Source organism: Ammospiza nelsoni, chromosome 2 (assembly GCF_027579445.1).
Source record: "Ammospiza nelsoni isolate bAmmNel1 chromosome 2, bAmmNel1.pri, whole genome shotgun sequence".
NCBI lineage: Eukaryota > Metazoa > Chordata > Aves > Passeriformes > Passerellidae > Ammospiza > Ammospiza nelsoni.
In genome coordinates, this window is record NC_080634.1 from 83,827,726 (window position 1) to 83,844,448 (window position 16,723).

Consider the following 16,723-nt stretch of genomic DNA (forward strand, 5'->3'; position numbering starts at 1 on the left):
CAGAGGTATTTAACTCTGGTGTGGCTTTTACTATCAATTATTATGTCCCTTATGTAAGATCTGCTCTCTGAAGTCATCACTGGGAAGAGGTAGAAAAAAATCTAATAGTGGGCAGATTTTTTTATGTCTGTGTCACTCAGATTTATGATATTACAGCTTCTATATGCAAAAGATGCATCTTTTATGGCAAGATAGCTCTTCTAATGTCTTGAAGTGTCCTGAACTCATTACAGCTTTTGACTTGTTCCAGCCTTCAGATTAAAATGGTTCAGGTTGCATCATTTTAAACTGCACAAAGGGTCAAGAGACCGTATCATTTCGATGAGGCCACAGTTCATTTGCTTTGGCTCAGGAAAGCCAGAGGATGAAATACATATTAATGCTCACAGTTTGAAAGAAGGATTGCAGCCTTGGTATTGCAATGAAGTGAAACATTTCAGACATGATGCAGCAAAACAGTCACTGGATTTTTGCCAGTTTGAAGGAGATGAAGAGGAAGAGACAATGTAAAAAAAAATAAATTAAAAAATGCACCTGGTGCCTAATTTTTTAAAAAAAATTTATTATGGGGAAAAGCAATATTTGCTTTTTTGCTTCATGGAGTGGAAATCAGTCCATTAAGAGGGTGGGAGAAAAGATTAATAGATAAATTCAGCATACTGACTCCTTCATATAGTTAATGTGCTTCATTTTACCTAGGTGATGAGCTACATTTACACTGACAATGAGTGGAAAGGGAGGGAGAGAGGTTAAATATGTGGTATGGGGAACAAAGTTAATGAAAGCATATTACAGGATTTTAGAAAAACCATATATTACTGTTCATTTAATATAGTCCTTGGGACAAATACATCCCTGGTGTAATCTCATTAAGCTAATGAGATCACATCAGTGATAAATTTGGCTCTTGTATTTGAAGTTTTAAAATGGTGGTGGTATCATAATTTTCTTTTCTGTTTAGAATATGAATGACCATTGGAAGCCTGAGAAGAAAGAGAATTTTTAAGGGTGACAGAGACTGGTGAGATAGAGAGGATGGAAAGTAGAATATTGAGCTAATTCATTTTTAGCTCGCATTGTCCTTGTCCAAATATTTAAAATTTTGAGCTTTGCACTTCTGTATGTGAAGGAACTGTTGCCATCTGAAATCCAGAATCTTAAGGATGTAAGGCACCTGCCTTTCTCTAAGTCGTGCTGAGGTTCATCTTTAGCCATGACAGTCATGTCACGGCTAAAGGTGAACCTCATAGTCATCCTCAGCTTCTGATCTTAACTGAGCTTTAATACCTTGTCAACATTTGAGTGTCTAAGATGCACACAGCTCAGATGGTGCCTCAGGTAGCCTCTGTGACTGCTCAGCATCCCACGGCAGGTTTCCTAACTGAAACAAAACCTTCCCATCCTCTAAAATATGGTTACTCAAACGCACCATTCATCTACTAATGTCTCCTGTGAATGTGATGCATAAAATACACATAGCATACTCTTCCTCTGTTGATTCCTGGTCTTAGTCCTTGACAGTGGCATGTTCAGCAGTAACAAGCTGTATCCAAGTCCTTTCTGTGATGGCAGGACTTCCAACTGAATGTTGTGAGAGCTCCAGCCATTAAGCTGTTGGATTTTTATTTCACATGATCGATGAAGCAATTGTTGGAGCAGCTGTTGGAGCTGAGACTTGCACCAGAATCTTGGGTGTGTGTCTTAAGAACTGGGCGACAGCAGCTCGCTCCATCTGTGGTCTAATGATGAGCAAAACAAATTCCTTTAACTGGGAAAATGACTTGGACCAGTAACATAAAGTTCAGCGACAAACTGCTAAGGGTAATCTCTCTAAAGTGAGCTCAGGTTACTGCCTCTCTGAAGGTGCAAGAGAGATTAGATTCAAGTCTCTTAAAGCGCAGGTGAACGATCCAAGAAAGCATCCACTTGATGGTTTCTCTGTCTGCCTGTGGCTTCTCACTGACATGGACAACTAGACAAAGATGCCCTTAGAGTAAATTCATGGCTGACAATCTGTCTCACTGCAGAGGAACATCAACCTTGTGCTTCACATGGATCATGTCAGTGTGACAGGAGCATCAGCACTTATTTTCAGTATTACTCTGTAAAATTGTGCATAGTTCTGCTTAGCTAGTTTTTGAAGTATCTGGCTATCTGCATGTTTAAAAGAAAAGAGAATATATCTGCAGTGTAGCACTTCTCTGATTATTTCTGTTTGCCAGAACCAAGAAACCATCCAGAGATTTTTAAGAGTTATACCAGCAAATTAAACCTAGCTTTGGGGTGAGCTCAGTAAGATTCCATATAAAATAAATTACACTTCTGTGAAATTTATCTTAAAAGCTGCCAGTAATAATTCTCCACTATTTTAAAATTACCCTACATTGATCCTTTTTTGTCTCAGTATACCTTTTAATGCTTTAAAAATACCTGCAGGTTTTTTCCCCACTAATATTTTCCCTTTAATATTTACAGGAATTTTCCAGTTGAGATACCATAACATTATATATATAACATTATTTTCTTTCATCCTACCTTCTTGTTCTACTCCAGCAGTCTCACAATGAACTTACTCTCAGCATGCACACCTAGCTGCACTTTCCTACTTTCCTTTTATTACTTATGACAACCTTCAGAGTGCACGGGAGACTTTTTTTTTTTTTTGCTAGACCTTATTCTTCACTCGTCATGACAATAACACAATGCTCAAACCTTAATAATCTTATGTAATTTCATTTTTGCTATCAATAATAGACCAGACACATTGTCTCTCCCTTCCACCCTGCCCTCACTAAGGTGCTTTTGAATTTTTCAAAAAGATGTAAAAAGGTAATTATTTTGATTATTTTACCTGTTATTATAATTATTTGATGTTAATTTCTGTTTCACTTTAGTGCCTCTGCTATCATACTGAGATAGGTTATGTTATGTATTTATATCTATATCTGTCTCCTATTTTTCTGTTCAGCTGTATTTTGGTCTAGAGTGGGGCTGATTAAACTGGCAATGTCTATTCCTTGGCAAATGCTGATATATAATTTTATTTTATTATTAATTCCAAAATTGATGGAAGTTTTTACCAAATATTTGGAGACTGATGGATATGCTCTACCTAAAGATCATTGAAATATTGTGCTCTGATTCAGACCTGTAATTTTTTTTATTCTGCTTCTAACTAAAAAACTTTAGAACTGAAATACAGTTCTGAGATTATCAAGATTTTCTATCAGAATTTTTAAACAAAACATCTCTTAACCAGGGCATTTCCTCACTTTTTTTCCCCCTGGAAACAATATTTTCTAATGCAAGAACATAATTACTCGAAGCTTCTTATTCTGCAACACAGCTGGTAAGGTCTTGTAAGGTGTAGAATTCAGGTGAAATGAAAGATGATCCTAATATTTTCAGGAAGAACCTTGGCCCCAGGGAAAACTGGGGGACAAGAGCAGGGAAGCCCTGGTGCTCCTGTGCAGGCAGGAAGGCTCCTGCTGGACCCGAGTGGAATCCCACCAGCTCTTCCCTCCTCATCACTATATCAGGTTTAAGGTACTTAAGTAAAAGAAACAAACAAACAAACAAACAGAAATAGAGGTTAAAGGGCATTCTTGGAGCTCAGATAGTGATGAGAAGGGAAAAAGCATGCTATCACATTCCTGAGGGAGATATTTGGTTTCCCAAAGGTGGAGGTAAACAAAAAGCCTGGGTGAAATTTGTCTCTCTTTGAAATGTGTTTCTTCCTTTTTTTTTTTTTTCCCTTTTAACATGGAGGGCCAGGGAGTTAAGAGCATGGGAAAGCTTTGTTTTGTCTTTATTTTGTCTTGAATTCAGCAGTGTTTGTGGGTTTAATTTCCTCACATAATGGATGCTCCATTTTAAATGCTTTAACATCTACAAGGCTCTCAATGTAGATGAATGAACGCTGCTATCACTCCCAGCACATCACTTTTATATCTTGTCAGATGGTTACAAGTATTAACAGCAGCATTTAAAATTCACTTTCTTCCTTGAAGAAAGCCCCAATATAAGACAGAACAAATTACAAGTAGTATGTATCGTGCAACAGTGCTAAAACTGCTGTCAGCATCCCAACGTGGCCATATGTCTGACATAAAGTACACAAAAGAAAGTGCTGAGGATCGGAGCACAGGCTAATGATAAGTAGGCCAGTTAAATAATAAGCCTCTCAAGTGAGCAATATACATTGTGTTCTGTTTTTCTTACTTTGTGCTGCTTTAAATCAAAGTCCACAGGTCTGCTGTTGCTGGGAGGTTGGACATGTTGTCTGCCAGTAAAATAGGCCCTCTGCCAAGAAACTGAAGCTCACTCTTGGTAAAGGAAGAACATTGTTCACTAAAATAGTTTGTCTTTTGATGCCAAAGGAAATCAAATTGTAATCAAGGGCTGAGAACGGACTGAAGTCATAAAGGCTGGCTTGCCTCAGACTTTGGCAGCCTCGCTTGTTCCCAGGCATATTAAATATAATTTACGTTTGCAGAGGGGAGAGGCTTTATTGCACTAGAAATTTGTTTTAAATAACACTTAAGTGAAACACTGTCAGAGGCAGCCAGGGTTACACTTCTACTGTCATTTAGACTGCTGAAAATCCAGAGTATGTTCATGGTCTTCACTAGATTGGTTCTGAACTTGCATGTGTGTAAATGGATATTTTTGATCAATGTTGATGAAACAATCACATTTCCTAGGTTCTGGTCACCCATGCTGAGTGGAAAGCTCATGATGAAAGGCTTGCCTCAGTTAAAGAAAATATTTATGTGTTTTTCTTTTATTTTATCATGCATGTGAAAATTCAGATTAACTATAAATAACAATATTTAGATGAAAATAAATGAATGCATATAGGACAGTGGAATCAATCATATCTTTGATCTGCAATGTATGGAGTGAAATAAATTTTATTGATAATTCATGTCTTAAAAAGTTAAAGTTTAAAATATGTAATTTATGGTTTCAGAAAGTAACTTAGGAACACTTCAAAAAAAAAAAAAGAAAAATATGGTTTTTATTTTTCTGTATGAAATTTATCTTTTGGAACAGTAAGACAAGCTTTTATTTCACCATGGATTTAAAAACTAATTTTAAAATAGTCTCTCCCAAGAAGTGATAATTCTACTTTTCAGCATCTTGTTCATAAGTAGCCAGCTAAGGGAAAATGTTGTTTTAATTTTTTGCACACTTTTGGATGAGATATTTTTCTTCTAACCTGACACCATAATGTAGGTTACATCTGAAATGTGTTTTACAGATTCTTACTGAGTCAAAGCAATGGAATCTGCCAACTGAAAAGTAAAAAGTCTTCTATGAAGATCTCATTTACAATCACATTCCCTTCTTTGTTTTGCAGCTTTGTCACCGCGCATATAGCATTTGTCAGCAAAATAGTTTTAGTTGCATATGTACCATGCAAAGGGAAACTTGGCCTCAGGGAAATCACAAGGTATAATTAAACTACCAAAGAAATGGTTGAGTAGCTGCTTCTTTAAGATGTAGGGACTTTTTTTCTTTTGCTGTTTGATTCCTTCTGCTGGCAATGCTATTTTAACAGCACATTTCCTCCTTAGAATGGAAATATTTAGATAAGTTTGAACAGCTCACTTCTCTTCAAGCAACAATTGACATTTGAAGTAATTTAAGGTTAATTTTGTCAAAAGACTAGGACAGATCATTTGCCTTGACAACCAGTTTGGAGGTCTAGCACTGTGCCTTGGTGCTTGAGGAACCAAACAGGCGCCTGTCTGATATGTTCCTTAAAGCTCTGCCCCTGTCTGTGTATGTATTTACCTAAGCTTTGATGATGCCTGACATATAAAACACTAGTTTAATACCCAAAATCTGTCATCTCAGAGTAACCTAAAGCCTCATGACTAAGCTTTTTCTGGAGGCTCTTTTGAAAGTGTGTGTTGTTCATGTCTTCTGTATAAGATAGCTAATTTAATTTGACTTGGGGCAGTGGGGCTTAATAAGAGGCAAGGTGTTTAGGAAATGTGACCTGCATTTCTCACCATTGCCTGAGTCTGTGTGTGAGTCTAACCTAAGGCACTTAAAAACTTGGTGCAAATTTAAACAAAACTCTCTTTTCCCAAAGATGGGACTCTCCCTTTTCCAGAAAAATGATGATAAAGTTTAAATGCCTTATTTTCTGAACTAAATTACTTTTACTGTAATATTGATTTTCAATCATTTTATGGCAAAATATTAGGGTTTTTTTGTAAAGAAATGAGACTAAATTACTGCAGAAGTTCTGGAAGTTTACTTATGATATCAATGATTATATTTTACATTGCAGCAGAAAAATACCAGGACTATCGGCTGTAACCCATGGCAGCCCTTTTTCTCAGCTGTAATACACTTTTAGAAGATACATGATGAGGGCCAAGAAACTACAAAAGACAGAAGGGTGACTGAAGAGGTAAAATGCTCTGACACTCAGGCACGAATTAAGTTTCCTGGCACTTTTGGCAGCCACAGGCACTCCCCAGGATTTGACAAATTGGTGGGTGCTTTTATCTAGTTCATGTCAGTGAGCAGCACCATGTGATATCTGAGCATGGGCTTTTGAGACTAGTTAAAGCAGGGCATTGCCACAAAATACAGCCAGACTAGGAAGTCATGGTAAGAGGTAACTGGAGTGACCTCCAGTACATGTGTTCCTTTAAGTGCATCCAGAAATTATGGTGCTCTGTGAGTGTGCACCTGTGGCTCCTGTGAAGAGCTGCGCTCAGATTCTCTCTGAAGTCAAAGAGATGCTCTGAGACAGCCCTGGGCTCTCTGAAGAAGTCCACACAAGGAATCTTCCACAAAATTGCTTCAGGATTCAAGCCTGCCTGCAATATTCCCTTCTCTAGCACAACACAATTCTGTACCATAGTTTTCAAGTGTTATCTTTCTGTTGCTTTTTTTCCCTTCCCTTTCAGTCAATGTGACACAGTATATTCAGTAGTTAACAGGACCATTTGTGTGTTTCTTGAAATAGGTACAAACAGACTGCTTTAAATGTTTTTACTTTTATATCTAGATAGGTGTGTAGATATTTAGATAGGCATAGAAATATTTATACTTTGGTTATGTTTTCTGCTTTCCCTTTGTACTGTCTTGTAAACACATTGTGAACATGGTCCTTCATTTTTGAAAACAATAGGAGCTGTGTGCTTAACTTGGGGGAAGCAAATGAAAGACTCATCTCTATTGCTGTAATTTTCTTAAAAAAAAGGTTTATGCTTTCGAAAATCTTTGAAATACACATATTGCAGATAAAATAGGAGCAGAAAGAATACTTCTATGCCTGAACTATCCCATCCACTCATAACCAGGCTAACACTAAAGCACTGGCAGATAGATATAAAGACAGCTCAGCTGAATGTGAAAACAAAAATATCCAAGAGGTTTGAAGCTTGTGGCCTAACGCTCCCACTGTCTCATCATTACTTTGTCTGTAGATGCTCACTGGTAAATCAACCACCAGTAGCCAGTCAATTGTTTGGGAATTGAATGTCTTATGACGTTTCTGCGGTAGGAAATTGGTCCAACTACTGCTGAAGAGACTGGGCAGCCTATTTCTATCACATTACACTCTTCTTTTGGGCTTTTCTTTTTTCTTCTCAGTAGATCCAAAGCCAGTCAGGTCAAAGTTAGCAGCTGTTGAAATTGCTACAAGCTTTTTAGAGACATGAAAATGTGTGCCAGAATTTTGGTTGAGATTGTGATGAATGCATCTTGACAAAGAGATCCTCCCCCTAAAATTATTTCACTTGCTAAGAGTTGGCAATATGGGAAAAGAGGGCTGAAAGGGGTAGAATTATTAGCCTGTCACCTTAACAAAGGACATTTGAAAATGTATTACCTCCTTGGCAAAGGGATTATCCTTCATGAGGTTTAGTGTCACATAAAGCACAAAAGATTGTTAAACAGAAAAGTCTGTAAACAATAATATTTTAAGATTTGCAACAGTCATATTAATTATTCTATATCTCTAAATCAATCATCATTCCTTAATGAAGAAACTATTTTTCAGCAGTCAGGCAATCAGATGACATGGGCCCTGTAGTCATCTCTCTAATTAAAACCATCCAAAATTCCCGTGTGGATATATATTGGTGTAGATGGGCATATATCTGTATTGTGCCTAAAATTAAACACCTCTCTCTATTAACATCAAGTATAATTAAAAATAATTTTTCTTAATTAAAATACCATTCAGACTAAACAAATGTCTGTCATTTCTGCTACAGGAGCAAACACTTTTTTCCCTTGTGTTTGAGTTGGAATTAAGTGAAATACAACATCTCAAATAGGATGCACTGCAAGAAACCTGTTCGTACAACCTACCGAAACCATAAGCAGGCAAATTTTGGTTTCCATCTACTGAAAATCCAATGCAATGAAACAGTGAAAAAAGAACAGCCTTACCATTTAATAATAAAAGAAACAGTCATCTTGATCACTGATGCAAAAAATGTCATGATTTCAGCCAAAGTAAATTTAAACAAACAAATAAACAACCCAAGTTTAAAATCCTTACTCCAGATCAGGTGCTTGTTCAAGGAATGTCAGAAACCATGTCAGACAAAGCATAAAAAATTGAGGAGACTAATTTTGGAATATGCTGTCAAAAGCAAATATGAAAGACTATTCAAAGGCAAACATATCTGTTCACTGAGATGCATTATAATACTGGCTATTCAATTTCTTGTTCAAGGTCAAAGGCCCTAAAATAAAAACCTAAACTCAATGCTGATTTCTTTGCCCACAAACACACAAATAACTTTAAAGATACATATTGTACTCATCCAATCACTTTCCCATTAATATTTTCATTTTTAAACACTATTGTTTGATTGCTAAATCCTCAAATGTGATGAATCTGGGTGACAAAGAGAAGTTTGCAAAACAAGGAAAATTTCAGCAAATTTGTCCACTTTTGCAGTTGCAAAAGATAAATAATATTAAAAATCCTTTTAAAAAACCTCTAACAATAAATCCTATGAACCAAATGATAACAATGAATGGTAGCAGCTTTAGGATCCTAGAGTGAAACTCTTGAATGATATCCACAGACATATTTTGCCTTTCTCTGTGATAATATAGACTTTTGAATATCTTATTTTGTAGAAGACATTTATAGTTTGTGTCATGCACTGCAGTTCCACAGGAAGACACAAGGAAAAACAAGCTCAAAATTCAAACAAAAAACATAATATATTTTTTCTACTTTATCAAGAAAGAATAACTGTTGTGTACCTAATATGCAGAGACATCTTAGTATAACAAGATACAGCTTAACTCCTAGAGTCCTTGTTATTTAATCCATTTAGTTCTGCCCAGGGATCACATGAATTTATGGAAACCCCCTGCTACCCTCTTTGTTGACTTCCATCCCTGCTGGGAGATCCCCATCTGCTGGGAAGCAAAAGTCTGTTCTGAACTTTACCTCATTTAACAGAGTGCCACATGTAAATCCAACTTCTTCATTTATTACTTTGACAGAGCAGATGGCAATGGGCTTTTAAAAGAATGTAATGTTGCTTAAAACTAGCTATATTTGTAGAAATAATAGTTTTAGCTGCTTGGATTCTAGTGCCTGATTTTAAAGAAGAGAATCTGACACACACAATTAAATTTTTGAGCCATCAGTACTTAGTGATGCATCATAATTTAGCTGTTTTCAGAAAATCATATTGTGACCAAATAATCATTCATTAAGATAGAAAATACTTTTTTAATGGAAATTTGAGACTCGTGTTTGGTGGCTGATATGAGTGACTAGTTTTCTAATAGCCCTAATCACTGGAGTATTTCTTTACTTGTTCATTTAAGCCCATTAATGAAAACGTATGATGTTAAGTCTAATATCTACTAACCCTTGATGACTGTTTTGACTTCCAGCATTGTCCTATAAATAACTGTGAATGACATGCACTGAAAATCAAAGAGCATTATTTCACTGTGATTAAAGAGAACAGGTTCACCCAAGACTTCCTTTTCATCCAGTAAGACGACAGAGAAATTCATTGTTAGTTTGAGTCAGATGTAATGTACTTCAAAATGTCTTGTCCTTAAAAATCTTCTTACCCTAAATGCATAATGCAGGCTTTTAAAATAACTTGAAAACTCAACGACAGCCACTGGGTTTTCTTGTAGAAGGCACATAATGGGATAGGGAACATCAAGCACAATCATAGTACCCTGGGCTTGAAGACTGCAAATAATATAAATTACTTGTCCTCAAGATCCAGTCTCGTGGTTTGTGTGTTTGTCTGTTTGTTTATAATTGGTGACATCTGAAAGTTTTTTAAGCCCTGAAAAAGGGAAGTAAACCTTTCATGTCCAGTGCTGACTGTGCTTTTCTAACTGAGGATATCAGCTAACTTGATGCTCCGTGAAATCCAAAGAGCCTGCATTCATCCGATACAGCCGGGATCTTTGGTTATGTTCATGTTGGCTATGAACCTTCTGATCACATTATGGGTACTATGGCCAAAGGGCACTGGTTGTTTACGTGACATTTGTGGTCTGTCATGCAATCATGTCATCTTGTATGGCTGCTTCGGGGTGAGACCTCATATGAAGTGAACAATCTGTGTCCTTTGCTCTAAATTAAACAAATACCACTAATATGCACTTCCTTAGTTCAATGTCAGGTGTTTAAAGGTCTTTCTGTCTTGTGCATATGCTTAGGCCATAATGTCAGATACTATGATTCATAATAGGTTTTTGCTTTTCTGATGATAAATAATACTGTTTAGAAACAAGGCTGTCTGTCCCCAAAGGGCTTTTATAATGAACTGCACAGGCCTCCTCTGCAACTATGCTGGTCAAGCTTCTGTGATACAACACACGGCTTTTATTGATCATCTGGAGAACATTATACCAGGAGGGGTTTGTCTCTCAGTGTAATTCCCTTTAATATATGTCGTACCAGATAATGGAAATTTCTTAAGCTTTACCGTCATGCTGATTTTTCTTGAGTTTAGTTGCAGAAAATTTTTAAGATTCTTGAGTTAAAGTTTAAAACCCAAGGTTCATCTCCTACATGAAAAAACCCTAGAAGATAACCCTGGTGGCAAATTCCTTTGCAATTATTTTCTGCAATGAAATATGCAGAAAATTTATGCATCAGAGTAAAAGCCAGGGAGCCTCTGTCCTTATTTGATAAATCTAAGGAAAATCGGAGTCAGATGTGGCTATTCCTGCTTTGACTATAACCTCAGGAACACACTCTTTTCACACAGCTCCAATGGAAAAGGACAGCAGTGATCTTCTCTGCCAATAAATGCGATAGGAAATCACAGGGTAATTAGTAACTGTGTATAACATAATCCTGTTGAGAAACTGGGCTGCTTTGGGGGCATTTTAGGTAGTACGAGGAACAGAGGCCTGGGAGAAGGAAGACATCCAAGTCCTGCTGCTGTGAGCTCTGCTGGTACAACATAACCGTGATGCGTTTATTTTAAAAATAAAAATACTCATCCTTTCTTGCATTTGTGAACCTACAGATTAAAATTTAGTAGAAAAATGTTGTTATTCAGTAGTAAAGAAAAAAAAAAAGGTGAAATCAGGACTTTAGGTTTGTTTCCTAAATTGTCTAGGATTATAGTTGTCTCATTCTTTGTAATTAGTACTTAAATCAAATACAAAAAAATGTAGAACATATTCTAGACATAAAAGGAAGAATATAATCACCCATGAAAGTTAACATTGCATGGAATTTAAAGAAAAAAAGTAAAGAAAATCCCCAATGTGGTTGCACAAGAATTTGAAAAAAGCCCCATGTTGGTAAGCCAGATGCTTCCTTTTTTCAAAGGTTGTGTGTAGGCAGTTTATGGTATTTCGGCAATTCTGACCTTTGTCTGACTATGTGGCTGTGTGTGAATAGAAGTCTAAACAAGGAAAGCAATCACTCTGTGTACAAGTGGTTAAAATTCATGGCTAGCAGGGAGCAGATTGCAACAGGAAAGCCCCCAGCCTGTCCACCTACCGGTACCCTACCACCAGCAGAGCTCCTTTTATTCCTGCTTCTCCCTATGGTTGCCTTCAATTCTTTTGCAAATCTTTCTCTCCCCTCACAAATTTATAGCCCATTGATGCCTTTCTGTGCGTGGCTTGAAACATCTGGATAACAATCTTGCAGTCTGTGTCCTGCACCCTTCCCTGGAACAATGGTGGGTGCAGGGCTGCCATCAAACCCAGAGGAAGAATGGAGCTGGTTAACTCGTACATGCACTGCCCGCCCCCCATCAGGGGGCAAGGGGACGTGGAGGAGCTCAGGGCGTCACTTTGTCAGTCTCAGAAAAGTGGTTCCAGCCATTGTTACATCATGTTTCCTTAGGTTAATTCAGTTTGGGTGATGCTGATTTCACTCTCCTGGATGTCAGCCCCTTTGCTGACCAGCAGCCACTTCCACAGGAGGCTGTGCAGTAGGTTCAGTCTGAGGTGGTTGAACTCACACATCTCTGGTCCCTTGGCGTGGCAGAGCAGGAAACATCTCAAAAGGGCACACACAATTAATTTGCAGGAGTTTTACATTTAAATTAATTTAGTGGGTTTTAATAGACAGTACAGCTTTCCCCCAGAGTTTTAAAAGAATTAGATAGCTGGGATCAAGCTCCCTATTGAACTCTAAATTTAATTTTAGAAGAAATGTCTTTATTTCATTTATCTGAAAAGCTAGAGATTCTTTTTGGTTTAGTATAACCAGGAGAGAGAACTAGTGGAAAGAACCTTTCCTCGCTTTTTCCTACGTAGTACAATCATTCTAGGACATTAAATTAGGAGTTTGCTGTTGCAATAAATATTGTTTGGGGTTTCTTTGTTTTTTATATGTGGGTATCTGAGGGTTCAGTGATGAGCATATTCTTCCTTTGTACTTATGTTATTCAGTGTGTAGCAATGTGTTGCTAAATGATACAAGCTAAGTCACAGTTACTTAACTATTTAACTGAGATCTCTTGAACCACACTGATGTTTGTTTAACTTTCTCATTGTTAGACCAGCCAAGTGCTGCCTGCCATGTTCTTCCTGCAATCTGTGAGGGCTGGAAGTGCCACAACTTACACACCTTGGTAAATTCTCAGCAAAATTTTACTGCCAATCCAGACTAATACTCCCATTTTTGTATGTCAGGGTTAGGCACAATTTCCATATATGACATTGGTTTTGTTGACATTATGTTCTATTTTATAGTGACTGTCTTAATTTTTGGAAATTTTGCACAGGCATAGAGACTCAAGCCAAAGATTGAAAGATGTCAAGCAACTTATCAAAATTTCCTCATGTAGATGGGCTTTCTGATACTTTTTCTGCAACTTGCACCCTTCAACAACAACAACAACAACAACAGCAACAACAAACCAAAAAAAAAAAAAAAAAAAAAAAAAAAAACAAAAAAAAAACAAAAAAAAAAAAAAAAAAAACAAAAAAAAAAAAAAAAAAAAGAGGAACAACAAAAAGCTGCATCTCTCACTGTATTTGATGGTATTTGCCCTTGCTGAAATTTCTTCCTGGCTTAATAGTACATCTACACCAGGGTGATATGCTTGATGCTATTGTGCTGGGATAATAGGTCTGTGACCTCAAATGACACGCTTCAGATGCACCCAAGTGGCAAAGCAACAGTAGGGTGACATAGCAATCTTTTATTACCTACAGAACAGTAAATATGTCAGGTGATGAGGTTGATTCATGGTTGGTATGGGAGGGACATGAGCTTGTAGAAAAACATATAAACATGTCTGACCCATTAAGATATAGCTGCTTGTCTTCTGTGTGTGCTGAAGAACACTGATGGCTATTGCCTGCTTTTATTGAGAGGACTACTGGCAGGTGCTATAAGTCTCTCCAGAGAGCCTTGATGCAAAAATGATTAACTGACTGAGGCAGGAGTTTGAGCACACATACAATTAGTGTGTGTCACAGCAGTGAAGACAGTGTGTATAATATTACTTGTGTTGGAGAACTGCTTTGGTATCAAGTATTAAATACTGAGAACAAAGCATTAGAACTCATTCTAAAGTGCCTTGCTTTTGGGAAGAATGATCAGTTTTCAGTCATTCTCAGAATAGAAAAAATTACTGAGAAAATTGTTTGTCTGTCTCTAAAGAAAATGTGCATATACAAATGTTAAGTGATGCATTACTTTGTGGAGAGTAGGATGGCATTATTATTGAACAAAATGTAAATCATATTTAAGAACATGACAGAAATTCTGATTTTTGAAATTACTTTTTATAGAGATGTGTTTTCACACTTCAATATTGTCATTATTTTGTCAAAAAACACCAAAAAACAACCCAACCATGACAGGCATTTAAATGAGATTAAGTATCAATTTCCAGCCAAAACAACTCCTGTAAAAGCTTACTAGTGGTATATTTTTAGTGCTAATCAATTAATAAAAAATAGTTTTCAAGGTGATTAATTAATTTATTAAGCAGCTATAAACTACAAATGAATTGATCCATCTATTTAGAGAAAGCAGAAGTGAATGTTTTAGTACTTTATGGAAAGTCTTCTCTAAATTCCTGTAGCATACTATTTCATTGATTGGCATCTGTCTGCACTTAAAACAAAGGGGAAAACAAAGGGAAAAGCATTCCCTGTGGCACATCCCCTGAGGACTGGGGAATTTCTTTCTTTTATCTATTGTGGATGTAAACACTACATTTCACTCTACCAAACTAAAGCTTTTGCTCCTGAAATTAGAGATGCTTTGCGCTTCTTGTCACATCCCAGCTCTCTGTGAAGAGAGGTCCTCTAAGGAGCTTCTGCTTATCTTGTTTTACTTTGAAACCTGTTCAAAGGAAAGAAGAAAGATCCCACTTAGCCTAGTTAGCCTGAGACTAGATCATTTGGTTTGCTTATGGAAAGGCTTCCCTTTAAAGATAAGAGCCCTCAGAATGTATCAGATAATTTGAGTTAAACTTTTGGGTTGTATGTCTTACTGTGGGTCTGAGTACTTCCGTGGCTGTCTGCTCTAGCATGTGAGCACATCACAGTTACTCAGTTTTGTCATTATAACACCCCAGTGAGATAAGAAAATGTCTTTATTTTGTGCCTGGGGAACTAAATCACAGGGTAGGTGAATAATCTTGCCTGAAGTCAAATGGAAACACTGTTGGAAGCTCTGTGGTTGTTCCAGGGTACTAAAACTAGGTCTGGTGTCCCAGAGCTGAACTGTCTCCACAAAAACAAGCTTTTTTTAAATTTTTGTCAGCTGCACCAAAACTTACTAAGTGTTTTTTTATTGAGAATTGTGATCAAATCATACACAAACCTGAAAGAGCATCAGTACTGTTTAGGTATACAGCATTTTTAAGATACTACACAGAGTATGTACATGCACATTTTTGTAAACTGTGCATTCGTTAATTGGTGACTAGATATTTAGGACTTAGACATATGAATAATTTTTTATGTCTTCTAAGGCAAAATAAAACAATACATTCCTTGAAAGTTCAGCTGAAAAATGATTAACTATTTTTCAGATTTTTGAGATAAGAATACATAATGATTTACCACGATTAAGTGGATTCACCTAATTTGCATTGCTCTAATGTGATGATTTTATTACTGAATTTGCAGTGTTAAAATACATTAAAATATCTCTGCATTCTGGGACCAAAGTGGAAGCATCTCCTCTAGTGAACAGGAAAAGGATACAGAGTGATTACCCTCTCTAGCTACAAAAGACAGTGATAATGTGATCCTGGACTAACCTTTTATGTACACTTAGCAAGAACTAGTACAAGCTAGGTTCAATTCTTCAACAGAGCAGATTTAGGGCCTTTTTGGTTTAAATAGGACTTGGACATAATCTATGGCAATCCTTGAATTCGGTTAAGAGAAGGTATCTGACGCAAGTTCTTTGTTTCCCCATGTCTGCTGCCTGCAGCTACAAGTAGCACTGGAAAAGGGAACAACAGGATTTTTACTGAGATAGGTGACAGCAGAGCAGAGGCCTCCTGCCTGTGTAAGCGACACAGGGAGGGGGAAAGTGCAATCTCTGTTCCCTCCTGGGGTGCACCTGGGGAGGTCACTCCTGTCTCTGTGTGTTACTGTGGTTACTGCTGATGTCTGTGCTTGTCACATTACTTACACCAAGAGCCTGCATGGTGGAATACACAAAGTGGTACCCAAATGTGCAGACACCCCCGTGGAAGTGTCATAACATTGGAGGAAAGGCTTAGAAGCAAAATTAAGTGCAGGCATTTCTGTTCCAGACTGGGGAAGGGTTTGAAATCTCCATTGTCAGAAATGGTTGTGCCATTCGATAGAGGTAGCACAAGTGTACTGATACTGGCTGGGGTGTGCATAGGCTTCATGAACATGTCTGTATGAATGTAAAATGTGTATATTTACTCTCATCTGTATATTTATATATATTGAACTGTATTTTTTTCTTGTACTGTTCTACACCAAGAAAAACAAATAAAAATTGGATAGAATATTTCCACAGCCTTTGGAATCTCACTTGCTCAGGTTAAAAAAAAAACAAAACACAAAAAAACCCCACCAAAACCAATAATGATAATAATATAGACATTATTATTTAATAATAAAAATAAGATAAAAGTTATTTAAATTGTAAGTGAAGGCACTTACACTTGAGAGTATAAGTGAAGCCACTTTTTCCCATTGTTTTTTCTGTTACAAGCAAATTGTTGTTTTGTGCTAGTAGATGTTCCAGTTTTTTAATATCCAACAGACTGAC

At 36.9% G+C, this 16,723-nt stretch overlaps 1 long non-coding RNA gene across 1 annotated transcript in view; it reads right to left on the bottom strand.

The window, feature by feature from the left end:
• The window catches only part of LOC132070254 (uncharacterized), a 1,108,023-nt gene that overhangs the window by 468,750 nt on the left and 622,550 nt on the right, over positions 1-16,723 (bottom strand). Inside the window, exon 2 of the long non-coding RNA XR_009417925.1 lies at positions 13,338-13,464. This is a non-coding gene — a long non-coding RNA (uncharacterized LOC132070254). The remainder of the gene's footprint in view (positions 1-13,337; positions 13,465-16,723) is intronic.